General features: G+C 45.0%; 2 long non-coding RNA genes across 4 annotated transcripts in view; one reads left to right on the forward strand and one right to left on the reverse strand.

Annotated features, from left to right (window-relative positions):
• LOC147017086 (uncharacterized) overlaps positions 1 to 14,137 on the forward strand; it is a 152,131-nt gene that overhangs the window by 8,844 nt on the left and 129,150 nt on the right. The window lies entirely within an intron of this gene.
• The window catches only part of LOC147017088 (uncharacterized), a 39,346-nt gene continuing 34,885 nt past the window's right edge, over positions 9,677 to 14,137 (reverse strand). Inside the window, exons 3-4 of the long non-coding RNA XR_015049334.1 lie at positions 10,428 to 10,531; positions 9,677 to 9,835 (exon numbers count right to left, since the gene is read on the reverse strand). This is a non-coding gene — a long non-coding RNA (uncharacterized LOC147017088). The remainder of the gene's footprint in view (positions 9,836 to 10,427; positions 10,532 to 14,137) is intronic.

Here is a 14,137-nt window from a genome sequence, read left to right on the forward strand (position 1 = left end):
CTTCAGGTAAAACTACCAAAATAACGAATCACTGCTCACCTTCACTCTTTCATTCCTCTTTTTCCCCGCCTTTGGAATAAACTCCCTCACTCTGTTCAATCCCATTCTTCCCTCCAGGCCTTCAAAACAACTGTTCACCACCACCTCTTATCATCCCCCATCCAAATTCTCGATCCTTTGTACCCCCGTTAATCCACCCAAAACCCACCTCCTTCAAATTCCCTGCTTTCCTTCCTGAAAGTCCCGATAATGTCCATCTTGTAAACCCCGTGTTCGCCCCCACCATCCCTCTCAATTCTACAGATCTCCTAATGTCTCTGTTCCCCACTGTTTTGTTCTTCCCACTCCCACCCCTCTTGTCTCATGCCCCCCTTGCTCTGCATTTTGTGTTAGCTCTCATACAAGCCTCGACAAGGTATACAAAAAAAATTACAAATTAAAATTGAATCAGTTCTTGCTTGTCACATGCCCAACATATCCACAAAGTTTCGTCCGAATCTGTCCACAACTTTTTGAGATATTTGCACACAAACAAACAAACAGACAGACAAACAAGACATCATGTAGAGCACAATACCTGCAAAATCCATAAAACAAATTTGACCTCAAAAATAAGAGGTGGTTGAATTCATTGACCAAATATGAAACTCCTCTTCAAATTTCAAGTGAATCGGATGAAAATTGACAATTTTAGAAATTCGGCCTATGTTGTTCTTTTGGCCTATGTTGACCTCAAAACAATAGGTCGTTTAATTAATTGACCTGAAGTAGAAATCCTCTTCAAATTTCATATCAATCGTATGAAAATTAAGGATTTTAGAAACACCACCTTCGTTGTTGACCTTTGGCCTATGTTGACCTTTTGACTTTTTGACTTCAAAAACAATATCCTTCTTCCTTATGACAAACTCTACCATGTGGTGAAGTTTTGTGCAGAACGGTTTAAAATTGTGACCTGTAGGTGATAAACAGGCAGACAGACAAACAAGAAAAAGACATTGTGCAGAACACAATACTTGCAAAATCCACCCCCCTCTCCAAAGGTTGCCATGGATACATGAAATTGTCCATTTCATTAAAAATGAAAATTCACAATCTTAATCAAAGTTCAGGTCAATCGGATGAGAATTGATTATTTTTCAGGTTGAAATTTATGATTTTAGACGTTTGACCTTGAGTTGACCTTTGACCTTTTTACCTCAACAATAGTTAGTTTCCAAATTCAGCGTTGCATTATGCAATGGCTGCTTAATTTTCAGGTTAATCAGATGAAAATTGATGATTTTTCAGATTAAATTTGATGATTTTAGAGGTTTGACCTTGAGTTGACCTTTGACCTTTTGACCTCAAAAATAGTTGCTTTCCCAATTCAGTGATAGACTTTGCAAATCCTGTTCAAATTTCAAGTTAATAGGATGTAAATTGAAGATTTTTCAGTTGAAAATTGATGATTTTGGAAGTTTGACCTTTAGTTGACCTTTGTCCTTTTGATCTCAAAAATAGTTAGTTTCCCAATTCATGAATGTACTATGCAATTGCTGCTTAATATTCAAGTCATTCGGATGAAAATTGTCAAGTTTTTCAAATAAAGTTTGATGATTTTAGAAGTTTGACATTGAGTTGACCATTCACCTTTTCACCTTAAAAATAGTTGCTTTCCCATTTCAGTGATAGACTTTGCAATTCCTGCTCAACTTACAAGTTGATAGGATGTAAATTGACGATTTTTCAGTTGAAAATTGATGATTTCAGAAGTTTGACCTTGAGTTGACCTTTGACCTTTTGATCTCAAAAATAGTTGCTTTGCCAATTCAGTAATGTAATATGCAATTGCTGCTTAACTTTCAAGTCAATCAGATGAAAATTGTCAATTTTTCAAATAAAATTTGATGATTTTAGAAGCTTAACCTTTGACCTTTTGACCTCAAAATTAGTTGGTTTTCAAATTGAGTGATGCAATATGCAAATCTTGTTCAAATTTTAAGTCAATTGGATGAGAAATGACGATTTCAGAAATTTGACCTCAAGATGACCTTTGACTTTTGACCTCAAAATCAATAGGCTTCTCAGTTCAGATTATCTCTCCGACTTGGTAAAGTTTCATGACGATGAGTTTAGAATTGTGACCTGTAGGTGACAAACAGACAGACAGATTAACAAAATCGACTGAACAATGCACTTGAAAAATCATCGATTTTGCATGTAACAAACAAACAGACAGAAACGGGTGAAAACATCCTTCACCTTTGGTGGCGGAGGTAACAAATCTTGTAGAAGCAGCCAAAACAATGTCCTGAGACTTAGGTCTCACCCTGTGCATTTCTTTATGATTTTCTTTCTCCTTGTACACAAAAGGTTGTTCCCAGGTTCAGAAAATAAAAATTATTTACACTGATCTAAAGCTCAGAAATGGACTCGTGTGTATATTAACTGGAACTGCACTCGGTAGAGCACACACCTCCGCCAGGCTGACTAGTTTACGTTTTATAACCCACTGATAGGCAGGATCTGAATCTGGACCGTAACCAAAATCCAATTGGCTTGCTCTTGTCAACAACCCAACTCATCCACCAATTTTTGTCATAACCCATCCACAACCTTTTTAAATATCATGTTATACTGTATGTCGTTTTTGGTCCCATCACTCAAAGGTGAAGAATCACTTGTAAAATTAAAAAAAATTCCTGAATCCGAATGTTCACCAAAATCTAATCAATTCATCTTTGTCACACACACTCGATCTGTCCACCAAGTTTCGTCCAAATCCTTCCATAACTTGTTGAGATATTCTGTTCACAGACAGACAAGCAGGGGTGAAAGCAACCTCCGTCCACCTTCGGTGATGAAAGGTAATTACACGCAGGACAGTAAGACATTAATACACATCAATGTACTTTTGTATGAATTTCAAGGCCATTAATCGACAATGGACAGACATGATTCTCAAATAAGGGATTTGAACCGGGGTTTCCGATATCATGAGCAGGGGTTCTGATTGGAGAACTAACAGTTCACCCATTGTTGATTTTTGGCGGAAGCTTTCAGGGGTGGGGGATAAGTGAAAATATTCTACCACAGGAATAGTTGAAAAGCATGGTCCACTCATGCTTCCAAAGGGATGGATTTATCCAAAACATTCCCAGCATCCGGGTATTACAGTCGGGGCAATGATTCATCCAGATTCGCTTCACTGCCATTCTCATCAAGAAGTGCCTTCCTTTCTCAGCAGGCCACAAGTTATAAAAGAGACCGAATTGGTGAGGTGACTTCATCCCTCCAGTTTCCTTGACATAATATCTTGACTGAATAACCTCGGGTTCATAAAAACATATGGATGTATGCTCGCTCACGTTACAACAAAAAATGAATTATCTGCTGCAGAACGACACAGTTGCCTCTTTTAGCTGGCTGTGAAAAAGATGGTCTCAAATTGACTTCAAAATTACTTGTGACCAAATTTTCATGGTTCCCTGATTTTCCTACCCTGGCATGAATGTGCGCCATAAAATCTCATCAAGCGGTCTTCTCACACGGCGGATCGCATCCACGCACATCGCAAGTAAAGATTTCTCGCTTAATTGCACAAACAGTGAATGCCGGATTGATGATTTAAATTGCAGACCTCTCATTGAATTGATTGCCAACTGAAATGTATTGATTGTCAACTGGGCAGTTTTAGAGTTAGCTCTCTTAAGCAGTAATGCTTCAAAATATCCTTTGCGGTATGTACGTGACACCACCGACTGGTCCCTTGAGCCTCTGATTGCTGTTCTCCATTCCCAACTGAAGGTTGGCAGGATGGCTTGGAGGTCCGCACACTCTCCTCGAAACCGTCTTGCCTGGGTTTAAATCCCGTCTCAACTAAAAACTCTCATTCTGGTGTCTCGAAGGTAGGGTGATTCATCAATGTGTGTGCCTTGCCTCGGATGGACATTAAACTGGGCGCCCAATGTGGGCGTTAAAGATCCCACATTATCCTTGTCCTTCACGAAGAGTATGCTACCTATTGCTGGCATTCTGACCAAATTCAAAATTCCTGTCCTGACTTCCCTGTGTTGGAGTTGCGACACTTCCAGAATTATAACCCAAGCCAATGAAACTGCCTCAGCAACTCCATGCACCTCAATGTGTGAGAAGGATCATCCATCCATCTGTTCCCACCTGGTGTTTTCCTTCACCTTCTGACCATGTCTGGTGTTGTTTGATGCACAGAGGCATTCACTGCCATGAAGCTTTTCTTTTCACCCAAGAAGGCAAACTTGACTGAAGTTCATCCAAAATTATTCTTCATGGTGTGTGTTTATGTTAATCTTTGCTGAGGCTCATCTTTATTGATACAGTCTGGAAGCCAACCAACATACAGGCTCAGCCAACTGCAGCCTCACTCCATCTGCCTTTTCTATTCATTTCTCACTGATTATACAGACCAAATGATACACAAAAGGCTTTAAGAAGGTTAGCTATTGCTACTAATTATTTCTCTTCTTTTCTGAAAAGTGAGATTGTGAAGAGAGAAGAATGCATGATTATTGGCTCTACAGTCTCAGTCAATTTCTTCACATTGCAAATAAGGCTCTTTGTCGCAGTGGCCATTTATTTATTCTGGTTGAAAGTCATGACTGGGTATGGTCACTTCCTGGCTTGATCTGAATCTACGTTTTGATGATGTGCACAGTCTGGAAGTTGGAGCTAGTTGTTAAAGCTCAGCAAGCGCATATAACCATCACTTCCTGCTTTCTGTCTATTTGCAGCTGCTCCGAATTGGGACGGGCATTGGTGGGTTTTGCGCTTTGCTCCCAGGAAAACCTCCCTCTCCAGCTGCAGCAATTGTCATGGCATTCAAATTAGGAAAAGAGTTTCTTCCTTCCTGATGAAGCTGTTGATGTTAGATGATATAAACAACATGCGAAGTCATTTATTTTTATACAAAGTTGAGGCTCATGGAATGGTTAGAACACTGAATGGATCAAGATGCAACAGAATAAAAACAACAGTATAGAGAGGGGAAAATACCAACAGTGGGGTTTAAGGACAAAATAGAGGAAGACCTGGCCAAATAATGGGTTGGGGGAGGGTGTAATGAGGGGTAAGGGAGGACAGATTGGGTTGACAAGGTGCATCGAGAAGCCAACTCTCAGGAAGTTTAAACTGGAAATTTGGAAAGAAGTGGGCTTCGAGTGGGGGGCTTAACGGGGCTAGAAAAGATGATAGTTTTCAGATTCTCTTTCAAAATCCAAATTACAGTGGAAAAGATCCTCCCTACTTCAAACCCACCCCTTCGCCTCCATCCTCACTTTCCTTCCCCTCACAACTCCCACATCCTCCCAGTCCCCCTTCTTCCGGACTCCCACTCCACCCCCTCCCACTGGACTCCCACAAATAAAAGTATTTTTCAGGTGTGGAATATAAGTATTCAAATAAAGTCATTGACATTATACGCAGCGACACATTTTAGAAAATTACATTACACTACGTATTGCTTTTGATGATTATACACATTAGGTGATATACCTTGCATGGAGGTAATCATGGCTGTGTTGTAAGCTGCATCGGAACTGAAATGGGGGTCAAAATAGCGGAATATAAGTATTCAACTGCACAGTCACCCTGAGCGAGTGGTTCCTGCTCCGTCACCCTGAGCGAGTGGTTCCTGCTCCGTCACCCTGAGCGAGTGGTTCCTGCTCCATCACCCTGAGTGAGTGGTTCCTGCTCAGTCACCCTGAGCGAGTGGTTCCTGCTCCGTCACCCTGAGCGAGTGGTTCCTGCTCCGTCACCCTGAGCGAGTGGTTCCTGCTCCGTCACCCTGAGTGAGTGGTTCCTGCTCCGTCACCCTGAGTGAGTGGTTCCTGCTCCGTCACCCTGAGCGAGTGGTTCCTGCACCGTCACCCTGAGCGAGTGGTTCCTGCACCGTCACCCTGAGCGAGTGGTTCCTGCTCCGTCACCCTGAGCGAGTGGTTCCTGCTCCGTCACCCTGAGCGAGTGGTTCCTGCTCAGTCACACTGAGCGAGTGGTTCCTGCTCCGTCACCCTGAGTGAGTGGTTCCTGCTCCATCACCCTGAGCGAGTGGTTCCTGCTCCGTCACCCTGAGCGAGTGGTTTCTGCTCCGTCACACTGAGCGAGTGGTTCCTGCTCCGTCACCCTGAGCGAGTGGTTCCTGCTCCGTCACCCTGAGCGAGTGGTTCCTGCTCCGTCACACTGAGTGAGTGGTTCCTGCTCCGTCACCCTGAGCGAGTGGTTCCTGCACCGTCACCCTGAGCGAGTGGTTCCTGCACCGTCACCCTGAGCGAGTGGTTCCTGCTCCGTCACCCTGAGCGAGTGGTTCCTGCTCCATCACCCTGAGCGAGTGGTTCCTGCTCAGTCACACTGAGCGAGTGGTTCCTGCTCCGTCACCCTGAGTGAGTGGTTCCTGCTCCATCACCCTGAGCGAGTGGTTCCTGCTCCGTCACCCTGAGCGAGTGGTTTCTGCTCCATCACACTGAGCGAGTGGTTCCTGCTCCGTCACACTGAGCGAGTGGTTCCTGCTCCGTCACCCTGAGCGAGTGGTTCCTGCTCCGTCACCCTGAGCGAGTGGTTCCTGCTCCGTCACCCTGAGCGAGTGGTTCCTGCTCCGTCACCCTGAGCGAGTGGTTCCTGCTCCGTCACCCTGAGCGAGTGGTTCCTGCTCCGTCACACTGAGTGAGTGGTTCCTGCTCCGTCACCCTGAGCGAGTGGTTCCTGCACCATCACCCTGAGCGAGTGGTTCCTGCACCGTCACCCTGAGCGAGTGGTTCCTGCTCCGTCACCCTGAGCGAGTGGTTCCTGCTCCGTCACCCCGAGCGAGTGGTTCCTGCTCAGTCACACTGAGCGAGTGGTTCCTGCTCCGTCACCCTGAGTGAGTGGTTCCTGCTCTGTCACCCTGAGCGAGTGGTTCCTGCTCCGTCACCCTGAGCGAGTGGTTTCTGCTCCGTCACACTGAGCGAGTGGTTCCTGCTCCGTCACCCTGAGCGAGTGGTTCCTGCTCCGTCACCCTGAGCGAGTGGTTCCTGCTCCGTCACCCCGAGCGAGTGGTTCCTGCTCAGTCACACTGAGCGAGTGGTTCCTGCTCCGTCACCCTGAGTGAGTGGTTCCTGCTCTGTCACCCTGAGCGAGTGGTTCCTGCTCCGTCACCCTGAGCGAGTGGTTTCTGCTCCGTCACACTGAGCGAGTGGTTCCTGCTCCGTCACCCTGAGCGAGTGGTTCCTGCTCCGTCACCCTGAGTGAGTGGTTCCTGCTCCGTCACCCTGAGCGAGTGGTTCCTGCTCCGTCACCCTGAGCGAGTGGTTCCTGCTCCGTCACACTGAGCGAGTGGTTCCTGCTCCGTCACCCTGAGCGAGTGGTTCCTGCACCGTCACCCTGAGCGAGTGGTTCCTGCTCCGTCACCCTGAGCGAGTGGTTCCTGCTCCGTCACCCTGAGCGAGTGGTTCTTGCTCCGTCACCCTGAGCGAGTGGTTCCTGCTCCGTCACCCTGAGCGAGTGGTTCCTGCTCCATCACCCTGAGTGAGTGGTTCCTGCTCAGTCACCCTGAGTGAGTGGTTCCTGCTCCGTCACCCTGAGCGAGTGGTTCCTGCTCCGTCACCCTGAGCGAGTGGTTCCTGCTCCGTCACACTGAGTGAGTGGTTCCTGCTCCGTCACCCTGAGCGAGTGGTTCCTGCACCGTCACCCTGAGCGAGTGGTTCCTGCACCGTCACCCTGAGCGAGTGGTTCCTGCTCCGTCACCCTGAGCGAGTGGTTCCTGCTCCGTCACCCTGAGCGAGTGGTTCCTGCTCAGTCACACTGAGCGAGTGGTTCCTGCTCCATCACCCTGAGTGAGTGGTTCCTGCTCCATCACCCTGAGCGAGTGGTTCCTGCTCCATCACCCTGAGCGAGTGGTTCCTGCTCCGTCACCCTGAGCGAGTGGTTTCTGCTCCGTCACACTGAGCGAGTGGTTCCTGCTCCGTCACCCTGAGCGAGTGGTTCCTGCTCCGTCACCCTGAGCGAGTGGTTCCTGCTCCGTCACCCTGAGCGAGTGGTTCCTGCTCCGTCACCCTGAGCGAGTGGTTCCTGCTCCGTCACACTGAGCGAGTGGTTCCTGCTCCGTCACCCTGAGTGAGTGGTTCCTGCACCGTCACCCTGAGCGAGTGGTTCCTGCTCCGTCACCCTGAGCGAGTGGTTCCTGCTCCGTCACCCTGAGCGAGTGGTTCCTGCTCCGTCACCCTGAGCGAGTGGTTCCTGCTCCATCACCCTGAGCGAGTGGTTCCTGCTCCGTCACCCTGAGCGAGTGGTTCCTGCTCCGTCACCCTGAGCGAGTGGTTCCTGCTCCGTCACCCTGAGCGAGTGGTTCCTGCTCCGTCACGCTGAGCGAGTGGTTCCTGCTCCGTCACCCTGAGCGAGTGGTTCCTGCTCCGTTACCCTGAGCGACTGGTTCCTGCTCCGTCACCCTGAGCGAGTGGTTCCTGATCCGTCACCCTGAGCGAGTGGTTCCTGCTCCATCACCCTGAGCAAGTGGTTCCTGTTCCGTCACCCTGAGCGAGTGGTTCCTGCTCCATCACCCTGAGCGAGTGGTTCCTGTTCCGTCACCCTGAGCGAGTGGTTCCTGCTCCATCACCCTGAGCGAGTGGTTCCTGCTCTGTAACCCTGAGCGAGTGGTTCCTGCTCTGTCACCCTGAGCGAGTGGTTCGTGCTCCGTCGCCCTGAGCGACCTGACCATGCAATAAGAATGTAAGGAATAAAATTGACGAATTCTCATTATTTTATTTGCTACATTTGCAACCTGGTACTTTGCTTTGAACTTGTAATCTGGCAATCTGTCAATAGTACATTGCCTTGAACTTGTAAAACCTCTCACAACATTTAACTTGATGGATGCTTGCTGGTATTGCAAGATTTTGGAAACATTTCCATTGGTTTGTATGGTCATTTTCAAGGAAATGCCCTGTTGCGATTTTACTTTTCACATTTAAAATAACGAATTCCTTGGCCATCCATCCTGATACCCTTACTTTGAACTTCGTATGAAGCAGTGAAGATTGATTTTGGCTTGGTGTTGGTGTAACGGTTAAGGTCACTGAGTTAAGGTCTTAGGATCTTGAGTTTGAGCTGTTGTCGTGTCATTGGAATAACACTTTTTAGATTGACTCAACCTGTCGTCCTTCTGAGGTCAGCGAAATGAGTACCAGGTTACTGGTAACTTGGGCATTGCATCAGAGGCACAGGACACACTTCCAGAAAATGATGCAACTGGCAGCCACAGGCTGCATACAAAACAATAACAAAAAGACTGATCTTTCCTCATCAATTAAATTGATAAACCCATGTTTTAACCTGAGTCATGACCTCAGAATTAAACTCATTAAGAAATCTGATGATCATTTTTTAAAAAGAATCTTGTGTGCAAATGCATTGCCACATTGCAATCAATGCTATCTCAAGATCTGCGCTTCATGGCAAACAATCATTAATCGACCTGCACGGAGCTGGTTGTTGAGAAACTTCCTTCACTTCATCCATCATCTGTGGTCTCCCAATCACTTGGAATTTCTGCGTCCACTGCTTAACTGGAGAATACGATAGAAAACTATCCTGCGATCTTAGTGTCATCCCAGCAAGGGTTTATTTCTCTGAGTACAAAGGCAACTTTCTAAAATAAACAAATGTCCAAGGTTATGTAAATGTGGGATGCTTGTCATATGTACCTCGTATGGCGAGCTTATTATCCCAAAACACGACTCATCCATTCGGACATGGTGGAGACGGTGGAATACGAGTCTGTGAAAGTCAGCGTCGGTCTGTTTCTTCTGAAGAGGGTTTCCTCGAAATGTCATCCGGATCTCGTTTTCCACTGCGATAAACATACGCTTATCATCTTTTAGTTGATATAATACTCTGTCCCCTCTGTGGTGGCTTTCTGAAAACAGATCACCATTCCAGCAAAATATATGCATTTACCAAGGAGCCATAAACGTACTCGTATGCATCATATCTTTTCATTCAGTATGGGGTTGGCAGATCGTAGAACATGTTGGAATGGCCCAACTTTTCACGAATCAGCCGGCCAGGACATTTGACTGAAAAACCTCACTGAAAGCAGTCATGGGAATCAAACTCAAACCAATAATGAGGACAACGAATGCAACAAGGTTTTACGGACTCCACCACCAAGCTACTTAAGAAGCCCTGTCGACATATTACACATCTAAGAAAATGGTGACAATATTTATGAGTAAAACAGCTGCACAATGTACAGCAGGCTTGAAATATCACTGACAGTAAACGAATCGTCATATATTTAAACACACTAATTGTACTTTGATAAATAATTCCCGAGCAGGTAAGGTAAGGCATTCTGGTGAGCCTGAGTGTCTGCGGAACTGTAATTTGAAACGCTCGTCGCTCTGCACCTTGCCTTTCCATTCTCATTCCTCCTGAGTTACCTTGCTCTTTTGGAGAATGCCTCCTCCAAATGTCAAATGGCAGAGAGTTAATAACGCGGACGTGTTTCCAGAGAGATTGGCACATGGAAAGTAGCTCACATGATCTGCAAGCAGATAAGAGCATGCATTACAAGTGTAAAATATATTTCCTGCCATATACTGAGGAAATAAAAGCGCTATAGAGATAGTAAAGCATTCATCACATACATATAAATGTCTTTTGGCGAGAATGTCAAGATAACTGAAATTTATTCAACTAGGTTGTGAACGTTCTGAAGGAGGTCCACTGAGCGTTGTAAAATGAGCCAAACATTCATATTGCACTCACTATGATCAATTTAAACAATAAAGAAAGGAGAAACTGGGTACATTGAATGTCACAGTGAAGGTAAACTTTATTGAGCGGCTCAAGCTGCGGAATTGGTGAGAAATCTTTTTTCAAAATGTGTACCTGATCAGGTTACCTGTACATGGGAAAATTGAAAACAGAGCCTGAGAAGGAACTCAGGAACCCATGCAAATTAATTTTAACCACATCCAAAATCTCTACAGATGGATGTACAATTATAATGCGATCTATAAATACAAGATGCAACAATCGGAATGAATCTGCAAGTCAATGCAGGTGTATATATCAGTAAGGCATTCAGGCTGGTATTGAATGTGGGGGAAAAAAGTATCTTTTTTGTCTGGAAGTTTCTGGAATACAGATTATGAATAATTCCACTACAACTGTCTCATCTTAAGATATTTAGGTATCTGAATCAGACAGCATTTTTAATTATTTATTTTTATGGTGAAGGCTTCAGTCACAGACTAAATAGTCCTCATCAGGGCCAAGTCTTGAATAAAAGAACTGCATTGATATAAAAGTAAGGAAATAGAGAATAGTCGAAGAGTTTTTGAGGAAGTAAAAAAAATTGCTTTTTGAAAAGGGGAAGGTCACAAGTGTTTATGAGGACGTGAGAAGGTAAAGAGTTCCAGAGTTTGGCAGTGGAGAGGAAGAAACAAACATCGTAACGGCCCACCCTTGAGTTGCCAATGGCTGCACAATAATCATGTGATGTAGTGGAACACCCTTTTTACAGCCATTTTTACCTGCTGAGCAGGGGTTAGCTTTTTGTGGGCTCCATGCAATCATGGTTTCCTTCTTGAGGCAATGTTTTATGGCTGGATGCCCTTCCTGACGCGAATCCTGGTCGACTCTTACGACACACAGGGATATGGTACACCTATTCCCACCGGGGCATACACCGGGACCAGTACACTGGTACTCAATTCGCCGACCTCGGAAGGATGACAGACTGAGTCAACCCCATGGTGTTAATTCAGTGGAAAACAGAGCTCGAACTCAGGACCCTAGGATCCCAAGCCAGCCACCCTAACCACTAAGCCAACACCAGGCTATGTGATGTTGTGGCTTGTCGAGTATTCCTTGGTCTCGCTAATGGTGGAGGTACACAAGCAGCAAGTTCTTGTGAGCATAAACCAAAGTAATATCTGTAGAAAAGACAAAGAGAGCCTACTATGTGGCGTATCTTGAGCGGGTAGTGTTTTGAGGTCACATTGGTAGAGTTGACAAGTCGAATAACTTTGTATTCAATTCTGTCCAGATGTGAGAGCAGTACTCTATATAAGGGCAAATTGATCATTTATATAGTTGGAGCAACGGTTCAGAGGAGAAGAATGTTCAACATCTGAACAGGACTCATAATTTTTTCGAGGCAGACTAAGCTGTTTGCGTAATGTGTGGATTCCAGGATAAATTTGAAGTTGGAGTGATACCGCGTAGGTTTATTGTATCACATGGTGTAATTGTAGAGTTTTCAAAGGAGATTGGAGAGTTGGGAGAGAGAGAGAGAGAGAGAGAGAGAGAGAGAGAGAGAGAGAGAGAGAGAGAGAGAGAGAGAGAGAGAGAGAGAGAGAGAGAGAGAGAGAGAGAGAGAGAGAGAGAGAGAGAGAGAGAGAGAGAGAGAGAGAGAGAGAGAGAGAGAGAGAGAGAGAGAGAGAGAGAGAGAGAGAGAGAGAGAGAGAGAGAGAGAGAGAGAGAGAGAGAGAGAGAGAGAGAGAGAGAGAGATATATATATATATATATATATATATATATATATATATATATATATATATATATATATATGAATATATATATATATATGAATAAATTGAGTTTTTGAAGCATTAAACAACTTTATTACATTTTCCCCACTGGGACATCTTGTCCAAATCCGAATTTAAAGAGGTGGCTGTGATGAAACGAGATGTAGATCGAGTGAGGGAAGATGGGGAAACTGGGAAAGACATGGATGAATGTAATGTTGAGTCATCAGCATACGAGTGCATTTGGTTATTTGTCGAAGAAAGAAGGTCATTAATAAAAATAAAGAAGAGTGTTGGAGACAGAATGGAACCCTGAGGTACACCGCTGTTGATAGGGAAGAGGGAGATGTTGAACCATCAACAATTACGGAAATAGAGCGTTCAAAGAGAAAGCTCGATATGAGAGAGCAGAGTGAAGAAGGAAAGCCGAAAGAAGGAACCTTGGATATCAGACCCCGATGCCAAATTCTGCCAAAGGCTTTTGAGATATCAAGGCCTACAACAAAAGATTCCCCAAAGTCTCTCAAAGAAGAGGCCCAGACATTCATAATGTAAGAAAGGATATGATCTGGAGATCTTGCCTTGCAAAAGCCATATTGGTGGTCAGATAAGAGATTGTGAGATACAAGATGTTTGAGAAAATGGGAATTGAGAAGACATTCAAAGACTTTGGAAACAGTAGAAGTCAGAGAAATAGGATGGTATTTAGAAGGGTTTGAACGATCACCTTTCTTTAAAATAGGCTGTACTAAGGCATGTTTTCAGGTAAGAGGAAAAGTTTGGGTTTTTAAACAACAACGAAACAAACGAGCAAGCACGGGTGCAAGTTCTGAAGCACATTCCTTCAAGACACGGAGAGGAATGCCATCTTGCCCGTAGGCCTTAGTAGAGGATAAATGGGGTTTCTGCGGCAGCCATTCAAATGAATAGGGGAAAAGGGAAAAATTTTCTGACTCAAGCCCCAAAATCCCAAAATATTAGACTGATTTTCTCCCCACCTATTCCCTTCCTTCCCATACAAGCAAATGTAAAATTGAGACTTACTGATTAAAGCACTTCTTCCCTTTCATATTTTCATTCCACTCAAAGAGCGAACCAATCAATGTTTGTCCATGTTCTACTTCAGGGAATAACTTAATTGGTTAACGAAAAAATACTTTCACAAAAAAAATAAGTGACCACTATATTCGTTATTGTTGTGTGTGTGTGTGTCAGTCTGTCTGTATGTCTGTCTGTCTGTCTGTCTGTCCCGAGCATAGCTCCATGGGTTTTGATCCGATCCTGATAAAATTTTGGTGGGAGGTTTATATCATGATCTAGTTGTGTTTACCTGAAAATGGGCATGGTGCGCCCATTATCGGCAGAGCCACGCCCAAAAAACATGTGTTTTTGGGGGTAGCTGATTTCAATTGAATCTACTCCGAGGGGGTTTGTCGAATCTGACAGCGGTTTCGGTATTTGGTTAGCCCAATGGCACCTGCATAGCCGCACGGAGCTCGATTTTTCATTTTCATCCCAAAGTCAAGGTCACAAGGTCACGAACTTAGAAAATTGCGAATTTTGACATAAAAATCCATCTTCTCTGAGGGGTTTGTCAAATCTGGCCAGGGTTT

This window comes from Eptatretus burgeri, chromosome 11 (genome assembly GCF_056783735.1).
Source record: "Eptatretus burgeri isolate ZD-2024b chromosome 11, Ebu_testis_v1, whole genome shotgun sequence".
Classification (NCBI taxonomy): domain Eukaryota; kingdom Metazoa; phylum Chordata; class Myxini; order Myxiniformes; family Myxinidae; genus Eptatretus; species Eptatretus burgeri.